Below are 19,848 nucleotides of genomic sequence, written 5' to 3' on the forward strand. Positions count from 1 at the left end.
GAATGAAAAGTCTGGACCAGGGAAACCCGGGTGGCCCAGCGGTTTAGCGCCGCCTTTGGCCCAGGGCATGATCCTGGGGACCCGGGATCGAGTCCCGCTTTGGGCTCCCTGCATGGAGCCTACTTCTCCCTCTACCTGTGTCTCTGCCCCTCTGTGTGTGTGTGTGTGTGTCTCATGAATAAATAAATAAAATCTTTTTTTAAAAAAAAAAGTATGGACCAGGCTTCCTCCAAGAGTCTCCCACATGTCCCCCAAGGTGGCCCTAATATCCTCAGGTGCTGAGAACTGTCTGTGTCATGTGGTTATACCAGTATGAAGCACAAATGTTCCCTGGAGGGAACAGGCTTAAAAGAAGGGGTCTCAAGTGTCCAAGAGGAGATGTACATGTGGTGAAAGGACAGATTTAAGCCACCAGGGTGTGTGGAGCACCACACAGGGTCAGGCATCATCTGAGGAGTGGGGCATGTAAAGATGAGTAAGACCCAGCATCCCAAGGTCCGGCAGAGGAGACAGCCATGCAGACAGGAGGCAGGTGTAGGGTACAGCAGGATGTGTGCGTGCGGTGACCATGGGGTCTACAAGAGGAGGTGGCTTCTGAGTGCGTCTTGGAGGATGAATAGGAGTTTGCTAGACTGGCAAAGTGGGCAGGGGGAAGAAACAAGTACAGGGAAAGTGAGGGGCACTTAGAGTGACACGGAGCAGCTCAGTGAGGCCCAAGTCGAGGTGGGGAAGGCAGAGACGGGGAAGAGGAGACACAGGCCCTGGAGCAGGAAGGTAGATTGGGGCTGGTGTGGAAAGGCCTTGAGCCTCCAGCTGGGTGCGCCAGTCATCCCGTGGGCACTGGGAGGCCATGAGGGGCTGATGAGCAGGGCATGACATGACAAAGTCCATGTTCTAGAAGGACCGCCCTGTGGTGCTCATGGACGGTTCTGCAACAGGAAGGATGCAGTTCTGTTACTGACAGTCACCCACTCGTGCAATTCCCACATAACTAGAACTGTGATCACATGTGATCGCGCCGGGGTCCGGGACTACTGGTCCTGAGCAGCTGCATCCATGGCCCGGAGGCAAGCTGCTCCTTGTGGGGCTGGCAACGGCGCGGCTCCCTACGTGACGCAGAAGTATTTTGTTTGCTCGAACACCTGGCAGCAAGACACCCAGACAGCGCAGGGCCCAAGAGAACTGGCTGCCCTCGCCCAGACCTCGTGGACACAAGAACACCAGCTCTGTGGGCGTAGGTGGCAATGGGAAGCTAAGCATTCCCACGTCAGTGGGTCCAGTGCCCTGGCCAGGTGGTGACCACCAGGCCCCAGGTGCCCGCTCCCATCTGCAGAAAGACAGGGAGCGCGATGAGGACTGGGAGGTGGGAGGGCCGAGCTCGCTGGTTGAGTGGTACTGTCTGCCCTGCGTGCTGGAATGGAGCGATCTGAGCAGCAGTTCCATCATTCAATATTTCGTCTGATGCGACTCCTGGAGGGGATGGGGCATAAAGGAGCACGTGCAGTCTCCTCTAGTGGGTATGGAGGTTTTGTAGAATGAAACAAGCCTCCAGGAGATTGTCCTGCCCTACATGGAAGCATGTGTCCCTCAGGCAGCCCCAGCACCTCGGTGACCGTGGGCTGGTCGAGCGGTCAACGCTGGGGTCAGTGCAGGAGAGAAAATGCTCTCCTCTGGCTATGGTGACAAGGGTTTCTGGGGGCAGTCCCAGCCAGGAGACGCAGCTGGTGCAGGTCCTACAGAGGAGGGGCCCAGAGGCTGGAGGTGGGCAGAACTTGCCAGTTTTGGGACTCTTCTGATCACGCATAAGTGACGGCCCCTGTGGAGGTGTGAGGGCATGTGAAGGAGAAAATGGAGAAAACAAGTCCCCCAGGAAAGTTACTGAGAATGGTACCAACAGGTAGCACCCATTGGATTCCCAGTTCGTGGTGCAGCCGTCAGTAGCCTGCAGACCTCCAGGGCCAGGACTGGGAGACTGAGCCAAGGGGTGGGAAGTCCCCTCGCCAAGGTCTGCAGGGCTGTGAACCCAGAGCTCTGCGATACTACATCTCAGACCAGGCCCCGGGGCCCATACAGCCTGGCGGGTCCCCAGGTACCTTCACCTGGGGCCATGCCACCAGAGACACAGCGGTGACATGGCCCCACCCTCTCCATTGTCAACAGGATGCCCTCCCGCCATCCCCAAGCTCCTGTTCATTCGTTCACTCAACAAACAGTTTCCTGTGTCCAACCCTAGTGCAGGCACCGAGGTGTGAACACACGCTCACATGGGCATATGCACATGCACACTCACATGTGCACGCTGACACACACATGTGTGTGCACGTAATCACAGACATGCATTCCCTCTCATGCATACTCTCACATGCATGTGGACACAGGTGTATGCCCACACTGGCATGCACATATGCAACTACACACACACACACTCTCTGATAAAAACACGGGCACACACATCTTCTAATGCACACACAGAGCTGAGGTCAGCCCACCTACCCGTTGCCGTGTCCTCCTACCCGTTGCCGTGTCCTCCTGTTCTGGCGTTGGTGTCTTCCTGGAGGAGGTGTTCTTTCAGGCACCACCAGGGGAGGCAGCATCACCCTGTGGTGCCTGGTGGGGTGTGGGGTGGACACCAAGGACAGCCCGTGCTGGGGCCCAGGGCTGCCCGAATGTCTACCTATGTCCACAGCGGGACTGGGCTCAGCAGGCTGGTTCCAGACCCAAACCCACCAGCTCTGTGGTCAGACAGGGCCCCTACTCGCCTCTGCAGGCTGGACACCCCAAGGCCATCGGTCTATCCCTGTCCCTTCAGAGATTCACAGACATCTGACCACCAGCCTTTGTCCACCATGAAGCTGTCAGCGGGGCCAGAGCAGCAGGTGGCAGAGCCGGGGGCGCGATGTTCCTTTAATGTCACTAAATGGAAGAAGAGCTGGCCTGAGTTTGGGGCCAGAGAGGGATGGATAAGCCATTTGGAGAGAAAGTGATCCCAGGGAAACTTGCCACATTTTTTCTAGAAGAATGTTGGAAGTTTTGGTGGCCAGGTATGGAAAAAGAAACCCTCTGTACACTGAAGTCATTCACGGCGAGTGGAGCGGAGGCGTTTACACAGGCCCAGGTGGTGAGGGCACGCCGCTCACAGAGCCGCCCCTGCTACAAGGGCCGGTTGTGTCCGCACGCCTCAGCCAGTCACCCCGAGCAACACGAAAACACACATCAATGCGCCTTTTACAGCGGGGCCCTCCTCACAGGCTCCAAATACACGACCAAGCTGAACAAAATTTAAATTTGTAGTTATAGGAAAAAAAACAAGGACAGTGGCGTTTGGAGCAGGACAGCTGGCTCCTTTCCTGCAGCCGGGCCCAGTGTCAGGGGGCGTCCAGGATGCGGAGCGCGAGGAGGCTGGACCCGGAGGAGGCTGGACCCCGAGGCCCCAGGCCAGAGCTGAAGGCTGCTGTCCTGCCTGGGGCCTGCCCGGGGCACTACCACTCCTCCAGCCGTGCTTGGGTATCTCCACCGGGGCCCTCGCTCTGCAGCCACCCCATGAAAGGGCCCATTCATGCACCAGGCTGCTGGCTCGGGTTCCCGCGGCCTCTGTTTTCCTTTCATTAGAAGGATTCCCATATTGAAGGCCCGCAGCAGGCTGTGTCCAGGATGCTCTGCCGAATGCCGCGAGGCGCACAGCTGCCCAGCTGCCTGTGGGTCCCAGCATTTTCACGGACGAGTCTGGCTTACCAGGCCCGAGGGGGAGACTGAGGCCCAGGTCACATGGCTGGCAGATGGCAGAGTTGGGCATTGGACCTGGGCCACTAGTCGCCCACCGGCCCTGCCGGGAGGGGCTCAGGAAACACTGGCGTTCTAAGCCAGAGTGGAGGGCAGGGAGGGCTTCCTGGAGGCAGAGGAGCTGATCCCGGGAAGGGACAGAGGTGGGCGGTGGGCTCTGGGAAGTCCTGCGTGCCCAGACCCTCTCCCAGCCTGTGGGCCCCGTGACCCTGCCCGGCCCCTACGTGTCAAAGTGTGTCAGTGTTGGGGTGGCATGTGTCTGTGCCTGAGACCCTCCTCAGGAAGGGCGCCCCTCCACACTCCCTTTTTGCTCACAAATGGGGCCATTTAAAGACAGGAAGACAGGGGCAGAAAGCATCGGCTGGGGTCTGAGTCATGCGCCACCGTCAGTCTGGAATGTCTCCTTGGAAGGGCTCGCTGGGCTCTGGCCCCACCCGCCGCCACTCACCCAGCCTTGCTCCCTCCCTCCCGCCTCCTCCCTCCTCCCTCCCTCCCTTCCCATCTGCCACCCCCATCGCCATGGCCGCAGACCCCCGAAAATGCCAGGGTCTTCCATGTGGCCACACAGGAGCCGAGCTGCAGTGGACGCTGGGCCTTTGGTAGGTAAAGATTTTCATTTCCATGTGTGTGTTCCTTTCTGTGCTCTAGAGCCTGTAGGTTTTTCCTGATGCCCTAGACCCCGGGGCCAGGTACCAGAGGGCATGGGGGGCATCAGGGCTTGGCAGCGTCTGCTGGGGGACAAGCACTGGGATGGTAGGCTCACTTGCTCCTCCTCCTTGGATGCTGCTCTTGGATCTAGCTTTCCCCGAGACCCCCCCAGAGACCCCCAGCCACCATCAGGGGGAGCGGGGGCTGCTTCATCATGCCTCGGGGGGCTGGCACTGCCCTCCTAGACTCTCGGTTCTCCCTGAGGGGGAGCATGTCACTACTGCCAACTCCTAGGCAGGCAGGCAGAGACTCAGAGAGGTTGCTGACTTACGCAAGGGCACACAGCTAGTAGGGAGTGGGCAAGGCCAGGCCCTCCGAGTCGTTGGCTCCTTGGTGATTTCTGGCAATGTTGGTTGTGTTCCTACTTTCCAGTCATCGGGGCTAGGCGCACAGATAACTGGAAAGCCTCAGGTCCCATGTGCGCCCCTCTTTGCTGGTAGCTGCACTCACGTGTGACGATGTGACAAGGCATGAAAGCCTCCACGTCCACACGCTCTACCCAGCAGCCAAGACCCCCAGGGGGAGCAGTGGGAGGGCCCCTCTGTGATGCTGAAGTGTGCCCCCCCACACACCTCAGCCAGGGGCCCCACGGCCCCTCACAGCCCTGCCCTTGACCTGGGCTTGGCAAGGCGTCAGCAGGCGTAGGAGCAGCTGCTCAAGGGCCCGGATAGGCTGTGCCAGTAACTCCTGCCTCTCCAGCCTCTGTCTCCCTGGCTGGCAAATGGAGCTAAGGAGCCTGAGGGAGCCCACGGGTCACAGGTCACCTTGCCACGGAAGCTCCAGGAAGGCATAAACATCCAGCATGCCAGGTCACGGCCCCCAGCCTGCTCCCAGGTTAGAGTCCGGTCTCCCAGGGACGAGGGCCTCGGCCTTGGGGATCCCACCAGGTCTGGGGTGGACCTGCATACAGGGTAGGGGCTGGACATGGCTTTCAAGGTGTGAGGCCTCCCGTACGGATGGGTGTCCAAGGCCAAGGCGCTGTCAGTGTCAAGCTGGAGCGGCCATGTGACACTATGCCCCTGGAATTTGCCGGACGCTTCTCACTCCTCCCACCCCTGCTCTGGCTTTGAGTACGTGGTTTCATTTTGACATCAGGCAGAAGGCAAGGGGATGACTCAGGAGCACTGACCGGCTTTCCTGGCACACGCGGGGGCACAGGAAGCCTCTGCCCCTTGAGAGTGGCCAGTAGCGGGTGTCGGGCCCCGGGTGGCAGAGGAGGCATGGCCGGGGAAGGTGAGCTGGGCTTGAGCTCCGTGACTTCGGGCTAGTTGAGTCAGCACCTCCGCTGTGCCGACTCCTGGCGGAGAGCGAGATTCAGCACGGATGGGCATTTCCAGCCCTGTTACTTCTCAGAATAAGGGAGCAGGGACTCCGCTGGGCAAGACCCTGCCAGCCTACGCCACCCCGCATCCCCCGCATCCCCTCCCGCTGGGCAGCTTCTCCTGGGAGGGGTGGACGAAGCTTCCCTCAGCCTTTGGGAACTGGGAAGAGGGGAAGACGCTGCCTGCACCAGGCCGGGAAGTGCTTGGGGTCCACCCCCAGGAGACTGTACCCCTGCAGTATCACTGACATTTGGGGCCACATAGATAATTCTTTGTTCGGAGGCCATGCTGTGCATCATAGGAGGTCCAGCAGCCTCTCTGGTCTCTGCCTGGCAGATGCCATCACAGCTCCATAGTTGTGACAGTCAAAAATGTCTGCAGACATTGCTAAATGTCCCCATGGGGGGCATCATCGCCCCCAGGTGAAAATTGCTGGGTTATGTGAAGCAGGTGGGCCTGGAGGTTTGGAGCAGGAGCTCAGGGGCTGGCCTGGTCGCTGGTTGGAGGGCTAAGGCCCCCAGCTCTGTTGGACAGGGGCCCTGGGGCAGAAGAGGCACGTTCGAACCCTCCCTGTGCAGTGGGAAGTGTAGAAGCCCACCTCCTGGGGCTGTCAGGGCCATGGCTCAGCTCAGCACCTGGCCCAAGGGGGAGAGCCAGGCCGCTCTTCAGAATGCTGCGTGGGTGTGGCAGTAAGCGCGGCACTTGCTGACCCTCACACCTGAGGGGCGCTCAGGTGCACCATGGGCTGCCCACGCACGCACGCGTGCACACACACACACACACACACACACACACACAAGTTCTGAAACCATGGGCTTTCTTAGAAACAAGAAGAGGCCCAGTGGGAAGGCTCGGGAAGCAAATACCATCTGGAAACTTCGTCCGAGGCAGGGGACCCCCACGCCAGAAACATTAGGAAACCAACTTGATTGAAATACCGATTAACTGGAGGCGGGGGGTTCTTAGCCCCTTCCTGTGCCGATTTTCATGGAGAAGGAGATCCCAGGACCCGGAGGCCCAGAATGATGCCCCGGAAATGTGAGCTGAGGCTTGGGCTTTCTGAGTGCCCAGCAGGACTGGGCAGCGGGGGCCTCTGAGTCCCTTACCCCTGGTTCAGTTCAACTTGTCCAGTCCACCGGCAGAGATGTCCTTCCTCCACTGGAGCGAAGAGCCACAGGAAAATAGACCTTGATATGCGGTGTGTTTTAGCTTATCATAAATCGAATGTGGAGCTCAGAGCCCCAGCACATTGCCCTGGGGGGGCCGAGGGGCCAGGCCATTGGCTCCTCTCCAAGCAGCATGCAGGACTTGGGCCAAAGGCCCCGTGTGTCACCTATACCTTGCTTTACATGATAAAGGTGCTCCTGGGGGGGGGGTGAAATTTGAACTTGAGTAAGTTAAAGCTCCCTAGCAGGCTATCAGGGGGACACTGTTCACAGGACAGATTCTGCAGGGATGCCGTTCCACAGAGTGAAGAAACCCCCCCCCCATCAACTCCCACACCTGGTGCATCCACTCCGCGGGTTTTCTAAAGTAGAGGAGGGAAGACGGCTGTCCTCAGTGGGTGCCTCCCTGACCTGAAGGGGGCCCACGCTGGCACACCAGGGGCCAGGCCAGTGTCCCATGGCCTGAGCTGTGTGGCCTTGGGAAGGTCCCTTGACTTCTCTGAAGCTTGATGTCCTCATCTGTGAAGAAAGCCATGCCACGTGTGACATTTATGGGCCAACCCGCTCTAGGGCCCGCGTGGCTCCCACTCCCCACTGTCTGTGTTCCAGAATGCAGCAGGCCACTCTGTGGCAGGCCTGAGGCTGGGCCAGGGCACCCAGAGCAAAAGTGCTAAAGATTTAAGGTACGTCAGCTCCCACCTTTGAGACGTGGGCATCTCCTCCTGGAGTGCCTTCTAGGTGCTAAACTGCAGGACCACAGAAGTTCTCCCAGCAGGTGCCAGGTGGCGGTTGTGGCATGACCCCCACCCCCATCCTCCCTACTGAAGGGTGGGGGAGGGGGGGCGGGGATGCTTCAGACGCTGGTACCTCAGAAGGGCTGGGGAGGGAGGCCGGGAGGGGGTGGGGATGGAGGAGCTCTGGGAAACCACAGGGATACACACGGATACACTTAGGCCCCCAGATCTGAAACCCCTGCTGAATCCGCACCGAGAGCACAGCGCTGCCAGCCCGGCGTGGGCTGCCAAGGGGGCATGAGCGCTAATCTGGCGGCTCCATGCCTTCCCCGCCAGGGACCTCATCGCTAGAGCACATCCCGGGAAGCAAACACCTAGGAAGAGCAGGGCTGAAAACAGCCGGGGGGCCGCGGGCTGAAGCAGTGCCTGGGGCCGGGCGCTGGCCGGGGCTGGGCGGAGGGCCTCGGGAGCACCCCGCCGCCGGGCGCCTGTTCGCGAGGATTGGCCCCGCGCGCGGCCCGACCTGGGAAGCGGGTGGAGGCTGCTCCCCCCTCTCCCCACCCCGCCCGCAGGGGCAGAGCGCGGCGCAGCGGCGGCGGGGCGGCTCGGTGCCCGGCGGGCGGGCGGCCCGTCTGCGCGGCCCGGGCGGCCTGCGGTCGGGATGAGGACTGCCCTCCGCGCCCAGAGCGCCGGGGCCGCCGCGGCCGTGCCGGGAGCTCGATCGCGTCCGCCAGCGCGGCGACCGGAGCGGGGCCCTCGGAGCGGGAGGTGAGTGTGGCCGCCGGCCGGGCGGTGCGCGGGGACAGGGCTCGAGCGGCGGGGCACCTGGCTGCCCGCGCCCCGCCACGTCCCGGGCGCCCTCGGCGGCGCCCCCCGGCGGGGCCGGACGCCCCCCGCCCCCCCGCCCCCGACCCCGCGCGCCCGCCCGGGACGCGCCGCGCCGCCAACGCCAGGGCGCGCCGGGGGCTCGGCGGGGGCCGCGGCGCCTCGAGACCGGCCTCCGCCCTGCCCGGCGCGGCTGGCGCAGCCCCGGGAGGCTCCGCGGGGCACTCTGCAAAGTGCAGCCCGAGGTCTCGCAGCTGCGTGCCCGCCGGGGCCTCCGGGACGCCGGGCCTCGGGGAGCGGGGCCGGGAAGGGGGCGCGCGGCCGCGGGCCGGCTCATTCATTGCGGCCGGAGCCTCTGGGCCCCCGAGGCCGGCCGGCCGCCTCCTCCGGGCTGCCCCCCCGGGCGCGCCTCCCCGGGCGCTCCCCCGGGCGAGGGACGGCGGGGCGGCCGCGGGGCAGCGCGCGGGCCGGGGCGGGTCTCTCGGGAGGCGGGGGGCTCCGCGCGCTGCGCGCTGCGCGCCCGCGGGGTGGCCACGCGGCGCCCACCCCCGCCCGCGCCCGCGCCCGCGCCCGCGCCCCTGCCCCTGGCCCTGCCCCTGGCCCCGGCCGGCTGGGCGCGCCTAGGGAGTGGAGCCGGAGGGACCCGTGGGGACGCGGCGCCGCGCGGCGGCGGCCGGAAGGGAAGGCCGGCCCGGCTCGAGGGGACTTCCCGCGGTCACCCAGACCCTGCCCCTGCGCCCGGGGCAAGGAGGCGGCGGGTCCGAGGCACAGACTGGGGTTCGGTTGGACTGGGTCCTGCGCCCTGGCGGCGGCTGAGGCCGTTAACCCCTTCCAGGCCGGCCTTCAGCAGCCCTCGGCCCCGCGTAGGGACTGTGCCACGTGTAACTGTGTGGGAGCCTCACTCCAAGACATCGGTGCCACCCCGGCTAGTGAAGACACTGAGGCTCAGAGAGGTTAGGGGCCTGGGCCAGCGCTGCACAGCCAGCGAGCAGCAGGGCCTGCTGGCCTCTCCCCACCCTGACACAGAGACTTCTGCCCGAGACCGCCTGTCGGTGTCTGGAGGTGCCCAACTAACGTGTATGGAGCCCTCCCGGTGCCTCTCGCTGCCCTAGGAGCCCACAACCCAGCCAAGCCCCCTGTCTTCTGATAGCAAGCAAGATGAATGGGTAGAATGGCAAAATAGTGTCACCCCGGGGCGGTGGGCTGCTGGGAAGCCGGGCAGTCACCCCGTTAGGAAGGGCCACCTCTGAGCTGTCCCCACAAGAGGGCATGCCCTCGGGTGCCATGTGCCCAGCCTGGCAGGTTCCAGAACCACCGGAAGAGTGTGCCGAGAGCCTCACCTGGGAGTGGGAAGAGGGGAGGCTGGACCCCTTAGGGGAGCCCACAGCTCCCCTGTGGCACATTGGCCCCAGGAAGCGTGGGTGAGGGTGTGCAGCCCCCCTGCCTGGGCTCCAGGCCGCTGTTGCGGGGGGCCGTGTGGAAGCCAGCGAGTGCCAGGACTTCAGGGTCAAAGAGAGCTTGGAGGTTCTTCAACTCCCTCATCACTGCGAGGTCTCCAGGTTACTGATGCTGCTTGAATACCCCCAGCAATGGGGACCTCACTCCCTATCACAGCAGCCCACCCCACGGTCTCACCCCTGCAGTATGCCAAAGATTCCCGGAAGGTTCTGTTGCACGTTGAGGGGGAAGCCTCCTACCTGTGGTTTCTGTTGAATGGTCCTGTCATCCTGAGCAGCACACAGCACATCACGTTAACTCTTACACTCGGTTGCCTTTGGAGAATGTTAATAGAGAGATTATGTCCCCTTTAGGCCTCATCGTGTCAGGCCCTGCGCCTTTTCTGACTTGACATTCCATGTCAGGCACCATCCTGCCTCCCTTCCCAGGAGAAAGTCAGTAGGTCTCTTCCCTGGCTGCACATTTGTGGAGAATACCAGGGTGGCCTGGAAGCAGGACCTGCTCCCACCTCCTTGCCTCTGGAACCTCTCCACCCCTGATGGTGCCAAGGATGCATGTGCTGCTTGACATCAGTTCACGCTGCAAATTCCTCCAGAGCCCAGAGACTTCCCAGCCAAGCCCCACCCCCACCGTCCTCCAGGACTTGACTGTTGCTCAGATTCAGTTACCCGTCTGCTTCCTGATCCAAAATGAGGGGCTCAGACTTTGGGGCAGGTGATGTCGTGCTTAGGGGTGCAGGCTCCAGAAGCAGCTGCCCAGGGGTTGTGTGGGCAAGTCCCCCACGTCTCCGAGCTTGATTTCTCCATTGGGAGAATGGGGGGACCTCACAAGTACCAGGGGTGGGCTGAGGTACAGGGCACCCATATAGCAAGGGCCTACCTCCTGCAGTTATGAGCACGGCAGACGCTGGCTCCTATGGTTCCTACACACACAGCTGGGGACACCCCACGGGGCCTTGGGAAAGGGCTCTGCAGGTGCAAAGGGCCAGGAAGGGTACACGGTGCTGGCAGCACTAGTCCAGCAGGGAAGGCCTCTTAGGGCATGGTGGTGAAGCCCAGGGCCTGCTGAAGGCTGCCTTCTTGACTTCTCCATGGTCCACCTCCACCTGGGTTCATTCTAGATGCGTGCAGGAGGATTGAACCTGGGCAGGGTATGACCAGCCCACCATTCCACCCCCTGCCTTCTAGGCTGACCGCCATCCCACTCTGCTCTCCTCCAGTGACAGCCATGGAGTCCATTCTTAGGGTGCTGCTTCCCCTGCCCACCTACTGCCCTGGACACCCAGCATCCTGTCCTCCACCTCCAGCAGCTGGCCACCTTCTTGCCATAGCGGGTGGTCCTCTGCCCCATCAGAACTGCCCTATCTGCTCAACCCTCAGCCCTTCTAGCACCCCACCTTTCCCTTGTGCATGGACATCCCCACCTCTCAGCCACACAACACCTTTAGAGCCCCGTCCCCACCAAGCCAGACGTAGTGGCCCTCAGCACACACAGCTGGGGGACTGTCACCCCTTCCCTGATAGCATAGGTTCAGGATGCACTGGAGAGTAGCCTCAGCCTGGGGGAGGATTTGGAATGGAGAGGGGTGAGCACTGAGATGGATGGCCTGGCCGGCACCCGGGGCCCTGCCCTCAGCCTCTCCCTTGCTAGCGTCGCCTCACCATTTGCCCTGGCAGCCGTGCCTGGGGTGGAAGACACTGTCCTCAGGGACTGATCTTGTACTTTGGTCCCACAGTGAGGTCCACTAGGGAGCCACCATTTCCCTGGGCCTGTACTTTGAGCAGGCTGTTCGCTGCACAAAGGCACCCAGCCCATGCCCTGCTCAGCAGGCCTCAGCACACCAAGGGGCTGTATCCATCCTAAGGAGCCGCCCAGAGGCCCCAGACCCGACCGGTGGCCCCACGTTAGACAAATGTGCTATGAGCCGGGGCCACGGTTCTGCTCCTGAGGACATCACACCCCCTCATGTGTGCACACTGGAAACTGCCCCTCGAGATTCCTTCCCCCTCATCAGGTGCTCTCAGGCCTCCGGGACCCTCGATGTCATTCTGGGTGGACATGGTCCCTGGGCCCAGGCGCATCAGGCCAGTCTGGGGAGGGTAGGAAGCAGGCTGGCATGCCTGGCAGGGACGCACCCAGGGATGCTGGGGGCCGCCGTGAGCTCAGCCAGCTCCTGCCCGCGGATGTTCATCAAAGCCTGCGGCTCCGCCCCCCCGCGCTGCCCTGCGGTTTCTGGTCCCGCTTCCCAACCACCAGAAAGTGAGCTCAGCAGCTACACTGGCAGGAGTTTGGGGGCTGTGACCCCAGCGTCAAACTATAGGTTTTCTGCTCATTACTCCTCTGGCTCCTGTCGGGTTTGAGGTGGTCTCTGAGAATTACCTCCTGGTTTAAACAGAGCTGGCTTTCGGAAGGAGAGCCCCAAATATGAGTTCCTGGCATGCCTGTGGGCGGAGCCTGAAGGTGGAGGTGGGAAGGCAGGGCTTGTGCAGGGGCTCTGGGGTCCCCCTGCCCTTCCTGGGGTGCTGGGCCCTGGCCCCCTGCCCACCCATTCTCCCCACACCTAGCACTCCATGTAAGGCCCCCTCCCACCCCCGCCTGCCCCCAAGGGCTGGCAGCAGAGCTGTCCTCCCATCCCCCAGGGTGGCTGTCACTCCCGGTGAGGGTGGACAAGGGCCTCGGGGACAAGCAATGTGGGCTTGGGGGGCCCCCAGAGCCCTCGGTCAGGTCCCACTCTCTGGCTGCAAGGCCCCTGTCTTCCAGGCACACCCCGACCCCGAAGACCACAGCCAGCAAGGGCTGGAGGCCGCATGCGTGCATGCGTGCAAGTGCGTGGACAGGTGGGCGCCCACGCCAGCAGCCCCCTCCTCGTTCCTTGCCCCCTCCTGACCGGCGGGCTGGAGCCAGGGCAGGACGGGGACATTCCATCCCTGGCCGCCTGCTCATAGCTTCTGTCCCGACTCAGGGCTGCTCACAGGGCCTGTGTCCCAGCCAAACAGGCCAAACAAAATCCACATTCATGAACGGCCATTGAGGCTTTCTGGCGGCCTGGGCACAGATGCCGCCTGCAGATGTGACCGTTGCCTTTCCCACATTCCTTCGGGGCTGCCGGGCCAGGGTGGCTGTGTGTAAACAGGGCCTGCCCCTCCCGGCCCTGCATGCGGCTGGCTGGGCGCTGCCCTCTGGGGACACTGTGGAGCAGGGCTTCCCTGGGATCCTGGCAGGAGCAGGGGTCGTCAGTGCAGAGATGCCATGACCCGGGCTGGGTGGAGTGCGGGAGCCAGGACTGGGTCCCGGTACTGGAGGAAGTGCCTCCTTGGCAGGGGCCATGGTACCAGCTGCTGACGGGCATCCCGGGTTCTAGACTAGCCCCACTGGGCAGGGCCTTCTCGGGTGTGAACGTAGCTCACAGAGCATAAACTGGTGGTTTGGACCATGTGCACGAGTTCATGCAAGCACCCCCGCCGTCTCCTCCTGGAACACATTCATTCCCCCCAAAAAGAAACCCTGTACCCTCTGGCGGTCACCCCCCCACAAGCTCCCCAGCCCTGGAAACCACGAATCTCCCTCCTGCCTCTGTGGATTTGCCTATTCAGGACATTTCACATGAATGAAATCACACAGTATTTTTCTTTTTGTGGCCGCCTTACTTCGCTCATCATAGCGCTGTCACGGGGTGTCCACGTCGTCGTAGGCTGCCCTGGGGCCTTGTTCCTCTTTACAGCCGAGTAATATTCCACGGGGTGGGTGGGCTACGCTTTGCGCGTCCATCATCTGCTGTCAGACTTCCGGCTGTTGTGATGAGAGTTGCTGTGAGATCTGTGAGGACATCCTGGTGGGGCACGTGTTTGTTTCTCTAGGATGGAGTCTGGGCGTGGGTCGTTGGGCTCCGCTTCCCGCCGGCACCAGCCTGTGAGGCTGTGAGGGCCTCTCCTCCCCCCGTCTGTGCACATGGAAGTCGGGACAGAGAGGCAAAGGCACTGGCTCAGGGTCACATGTCAGGGCAATGGGGCCCTGGATTCAACCTCTGCCCGAGCGCCAGAGTCGTGAGCACACAGATGGGGAAGTCAAGGCAGAGAAAGTGGCAGTCACAGCCTCAGGGACCTTCCTGCGGGAGGCTCTGCCCTCTGGCCCCTGCCCTGTCCTGAGGCTTCTCCTGGGCACTTAGCACCCACAACCCCACTGTCCTCACGATGTCCTTCGATCCAAGGGCCTAGACCCTCAGGGAAGGACCCTACTCCACCACCAGAAATGTCCATGTCTTGTTCTCCCAGCCTCCCCCACAGGGACCTCTGGCCCATTCCCAGGATGACAGCACAATGCACAAAAGGCAGAACCGCATGGGTCTGGGACACTGATCCCAGGACGCTTGAATATCACTCCCTGAGGTCCGGTGGTCAGGGGCTCCGGCCTGCCCCAGAGTGGGCCCAAGGAGCCCTGAGCCTGTCCCATGGCTAGTTCCACAGCTCCAGCATGCACGATCGGAATGGCATATCCACAGCTTCTACCCCAGAGAGGTGAAGTCACTTCCCGAAGCGCACCCAGCTTGGAGGCCCAGGCCAGACCTCTAAACCTGACACAGGGCAAGAGCGCACACACCTTCCCCAACTCCTGCGGGCCATGGGCATGGGGGCCCCTGCCCTGGGTAGTCCCAGCTTGGCTCTTGCTGATAGGGGTCTCACATGTACACAACCACATCAGAGAGACAGGTGCTGGGGCTCAGCGGCCCCCCAGGGCAGGCTGGCTTTTCGTTAGCCATACATAAACTCTGCTCGGAGTTGGAGAGGACAATGTCCTCCCCAGGACAGCCACAGAGCTAGGCAGTCACCTGCAGAAGCCCCTGTGGGACCTGGCCACACACCTCTACCACGGCAGGAGCTCGTGGTCTGGCTGGGTGGGGAGGGTGTCTAGCGGGACCGGGGGAGCCTAGGATGAGATGCAGTAGGGAGGAGCTGAGTGTTCTGGCCCCAGAAAGAGGAAAGCAGGACGAGGGGAAGCTGGGAGGTGGCACAGGTGTGGCCTGTCCAACCCTGGGATAGTCGCCACTCCCCCACTCGGTCGTCCAGAGCTGGTCTGCACACCGGTAGGAAGCTGGGCACTTGGGCAGGTGGCAGAGTGAGCGCTGTCTGTCTCCCTCACCCGGGAAGGTAGGCGGCTGTAGCCACGCTACAGGGGAGGAAACAAGTACAGAGACGGGAAGGGACTGACCACAGCCTAGGAGCAGGCCAGGCAATGGGCAGGTCCTCCAGCCCCCATCCCCGCCAGCAAGAATCCATCTAAAGGGCCGGCACTGTGCAGGGCTGACCAGGACCAAGAAAGCCAGCGACCAAAGCCTCCTCCTGTCCCACCGTCCATCCCGCAGCATGTGGCCATCAGGGCAAGGCGGTGTGTGAGCATGTGTGAGCATGTTCGCATGCACACGGGACGGCACCTGTCCCCAGGAGCATTGCTCCCCTTGTTCACCTCCCACTGCACGTGCTCCTCATGCTATCTAGAAAACTCCTAACCATCCTGCAGAACCCACCTCCAGTACTGTGCTGCCTCTCCTCTGGAAAGGCTTCCCTCCCAAGGCACCACGGTCCCTTCCCCTCCTGGTGCCTTTTAAAATCTGCCGTGTGTGTGTAGGTCCTGCGTGCCCGGTTCCTGGAGGGCCCGCCCTCTTTGAGCTCTTGGAGCCTGGCCAGGCACAGGCATGGAGCAGCCTCGGAGCATAGATGCGGAATGGATTTGGGCCCTCGTGGGTGGAATAGGCTCTCTGCAATCTCAGTAAACATCTGGCCACAGGACCTGGCAGGAAGCTGACCTCGAGGGTACCACTCGGCTGGCAGCTGTGCCCCATTTATAAATACATGCTAAACTCAGAGCAGCCCACATGCATTCCTGCTCCCCGCCCTGGAGCGCCCTCCCAGCGGAAGAGAGACAGCCGGCGGCCCTCTGCGCCTGGCCACGGCGGTCACTCCTGGTGAGTGGGAGCGTGCCCGGTCCAGGGTCAGCTCAGGGCCTGCGGAATCCGATTGTTATCTGAGTGCGCTCGCCGACCTGCCCAGCGCCGAGGCTGCATTTAGCGCTGGGAAAGGCTCCCCGAACCGGCAGCGTGCTTTTCTTGGATGTCTAGGCTGTATTTATGCCGGGTTGGTGCCTAGGGGAGTAATTAAAGTCTCCAAGCTCCCGGAGGGGCCTGCGCACCGTTGGGCAGTGGCACCTGGGTCTCCTGTGTCCCTCGGAGCCTGTTGGGTAAAAGGGCACAGCTGGACCCTACCAGGCAGCTCTAAGCTGAGCCCCACAGCAACCCAGGGACCCGGTCACAAGGAGGGGCTGGGGGTACAGCTCAGCGGGCAGGTGTGGGGTTCCGTCACAATACGTTCCCACCTGTCCTGCCTCCCAAGATGGAGACGAGGGCCTGTGTGGCTACGAGAAGCCTGGAAATGAGCCTGGTCCATGGCATTGTTCCAACAGGAGGCGAAGTGGATGCCGTCTCCCCAGCCTATGGTGTCTTGAGCGTGTGCCCTCAGCAAGAGCGGCAGGGGCCCCAAGTGGAGGCAGCCCGCCGTCTACACCAGTGCCAGCAAGAGAAATGGGATGCGGGTCACGGGGTCATTTCAGACTTCTCATGGCCACATGTGGAAAAGAGAGGGGAGCTGTGAATTTCATAACAGTTTCCTTAACCAACATAACCATGCACTTTCAACCCCACACATGGTCTGCACCCGTGAGAATGATCCAGGAGACGCTTCAAACCTTTTGGACTCGGTGTTGAGGGCAGGGTAGATTCACAGGCGTGGGGGCATCGTGGCCTGGCAGCGGCCAGGACACCCCGCGTCTGCCCTGTGCTACCTACCCCTGGTCACATGAGTGTGTTCCCTGCTGGCCGGTCAGGCCCGCTCATTTCTTGACCCTGGAGGCCAGGATATGTGCCGTGTCCAGGGAGTGACTGAACGAGAAACTCGGTGTGCAGGGATCGTCAGCACCAACACATCCCTGCAGTCTCTGTCCTCATGGTCCCCACAGGCACCTGGCCCATCCCAGGGTGCCCAAACTTCCCGACCTGTCCTGGACTCCCTCGATGCTCCCCTGGACAACCATTGTACCACACCTTGACCCCTGGGACAGCGCTGCAGCCCTTGCACCTAGGCTTCACAGCCATACCTTAGCATGGGCAGCCCCAGCGGGCTTGGGGAGCCCCCAGGCATGAGCTGATCCTGGCACCCCTCTACCTGGTGGCACACTCCATAGGCAGGACCTCAGCAAATGGTAGCATGGGGATTTCTCCTATGATCAGGGATAGCCAGCCTGGACAGTGGAGGTCAGTGCATTTACACATGCAGGCGTGCGTTAGTGTCCATGACGTGTGTGTAAATGCAGTGTCGTATCCATGCATGTATCACACTACACGTTACATGTGCTGCTGTGTGTGGGACTCGCTATCAACTACGTGACTGTGTGCACATGTGTGCACAGGCCGTGTAAACGGCCTGTTTGGCCTACCATGTGCCACACCTGGGTGCCAGGCGCCGTGCTGGGACTGTGTCCAGGTCACTGGCGTGGCACCCATAGGACCCGCCTGTGGAGACGATGCTGCGATCTGCTGCCTGGAGGCTCTGAGATGCATGCGCAGCACCCGTCGAGGGTTTAAGCCCTGATGTGCAAATCTAAAGTCCCTCCTCACCTGTGTTTGGTCGGGACACAGACTGGGGCGGCTGAAGTCTGTGCCCATGGCCCCACGTCCTCTGCGCCAGGACCTTGTTCTTATCAGTCCTGCCAAGTGGCCCTGATGGGTCAAGAGTACCTGCTGCGTTCAGACGGCCCCGCACCCCCTCTAGACACCAGTCTCTGAGGTCACGACCCTTGGCTCTCCGTGGTGAGCTCTGCCACCCCTCCCCTGGCTGGTCAGGCCACAGCAGGCACAGGCTGCTCCTGGGGCGCTCTCGGGGGGACGGAGTCAGGCCTGCATGGGGCAGCTGCCCACAGGAATGCCTACCACCCTGCAGCACTCCCAGCTCCTGCCTTCTCCTCGTTGCCCCACTGGTAGCTTGGCCTTCCGCTGTGTTTTACATGTCCTTATGCTTGGGGTGGCTTGCAAGTGAGAGACACAGTTCACACAGCATGCAAGGGATCTACTGGCTATAAAGCCCTGGAATAATAGATGGGCTTCAGGCGCTGCTGGATCCAGGTTCCCAGACAGTGCCTCAGGAGACAGCCTCTCTGCATCTCATGGCTCTGCCTTCCTCTGTGTTAGTGCCTCTCTCGGGAGACCTTCCTCAGGGTGGCAAAGAGGCCCCCAGGGCTCCAGCCTCTGTCCCACCCCAGCAAGAGGTGCCAGGGAAACCTCTCATTGGTGGATCCATGCCCATTGCTCATCCAGTCAGCATGGCCCACGCAGGGCGTGGGACAGATCTGGGTCTTATGGGCTCACCCTTCTTTCCCCCTCCCTCATTCTTTGTCCCATTGTCATGTGGGTCTGCTATGAGGGAAGTTACAGTAAAGAAGGAGGGGTATTGAGCTGGGAAAATCCAGGGCTTTTCAGGGACTGGGAGGGCAGGACTGTGCATCTTCTTTGTCAGTGATCTTTGCCCAAGTGAATATCAATCCAGTCATCTAGATGGCTGTTACGTAAGTATATGTGAGACAGAGCAGCAGTGGCAGGGAGGAGAGAGATGATAGAGGCTCCTCCGCAGAGTTTCTTTCAGTTGTTTGAACCAATGTTTCAGTTGGGAAACTAGTCCAGGATGACCTCAGGCTTCTCCTGGCCTGCTGTCTCTGGGCCCCTTCCTGTCCCCTGTCCTGTCCCTGGCTGCCTTCCCTGGGCCTGCTTGCCATGCTGGGACAAGGACCCTCGGGTACAGGTCAGTGCCACACATGGAAGCAGGTACCACACCAGTCAGCCTGGCAGCGCAAGGCCTCGTCAGCACGCTGGACAAAGCCGGGTCAGAGAAGACAAAACAAAAGCCTCAGAAAGCACTTTCTACAGGCAACTAATGAAAATGCCAGAAGAAGCCATCCCCCTGCTTACCCAGGTGGGGCCTCTGATCCCAGCTTCCCCGGCCGTGCAATCAGAAGGACCCTCTGTGACGTCTGGCCCTTCACGGTGACCGGCGTGGTGATGGGGGTCCGGGTCCTCCTGCCCCTCATATCCGCGCTGGCTCTGGGCTCAGGACACAGATGCCGAGTCAGGCATGGGGGCCAGGCGAGCGAACGGTGCCCCAGGATGGAGACAGCACTTTCGCAGAGGAACTTGGATCTGGACCTCTTGCTCAGCCAGAGCGTCCAGGGTGGGCCTGTGACCAGACAGCCACATGGGACCCAGGACCCTTCCCCACTGCAAAGCAGTCATGTTCGTGGGTGATGACACCCGGGAACAAAGCAGGTGATGATGACGCCGAAGCCGCAGCCGTGTGGCGGCACATACCCTGCTGATAGCCTGACCCACCCCGTCTCGTTTCCTGCCCAGCCGCCCCGTGTTTACAGATGAGAATGCAGTGGAGAGCCCTTGAGAACCACAGCTCCCGATTGCCGGGTAACAAACAACCCCAGACCCAGGGCCTTCAGACAGTTCATCACCTTTTGTGACTCCACAGGCTGGTGGCGGTGCTGCTGCCGCCTTTGCCCTGGCCACTTGGGGGCTGCGTCCAGTTGGCATGTGGCCCTAGGGTTCGAGCAGAGGCCAGCGGGTGCTCTGAGAGCACCTCGGCCAAGCAGCCATCTCCCCAGGCACCCCTCCTAGGAAGAGGGCCAGGCTGAGCCCATGGGCCAGCAGGAGCTCCTGGACCCCAGGACAGGGAACCCAGAAGGCAAGGGCCCCACTCCAGAAGCCCCATTGGCCCAAGAGTGACACAAACACCGTGGGCCCTGACCCCCTGG

The 19,848-nt window shown here is 61.8% G+C and overlaps 1 protein-coding gene across 5 annotated transcripts in view; it reads left to right on the top strand.

Annotated features, from left to right (window-relative positions):
• The window catches only part of ZNF469 (zinc finger protein 469), a 120,216-nt gene that overhangs the window by 65,541 nt on the left and 34,827 nt on the right, over positions 1-19,848 (top strand). For 2 of the 5 annotated variants that reach the window (XM_055306718.1, XM_055306719.1), the window contains exon 1: positions 8,385-8,478. The exons of 1 other annotated variant lie outside the window; for it this stretch is intronic. The gene's annotated coding sequence lies outside the window, so the exon portion shown is untranslated. Of the gene's footprint in view, positions 1-4,312; positions 4,380-8,384; positions 8,479-19,848 lie in introns of those variants that run through there. 2 more of the 5 variants (XM_055306717.1, XM_055306720.1) reach the window with 2 other exon arrangements.

This window comes from Nyctereutes procyonoides, unplaced genomic scaffold, assembly GCF_905146905.1.
Source record: "Nyctereutes procyonoides isolate TBG_1078 unplaced genomic scaffold, NYPRO_anot_genome, whole genome shotgun sequence".
Classification (NCBI taxonomy): Eukaryota; Metazoa; Chordata; class Mammalia; order Carnivora; family Canidae; genus Nyctereutes; species Nyctereutes procyonoides.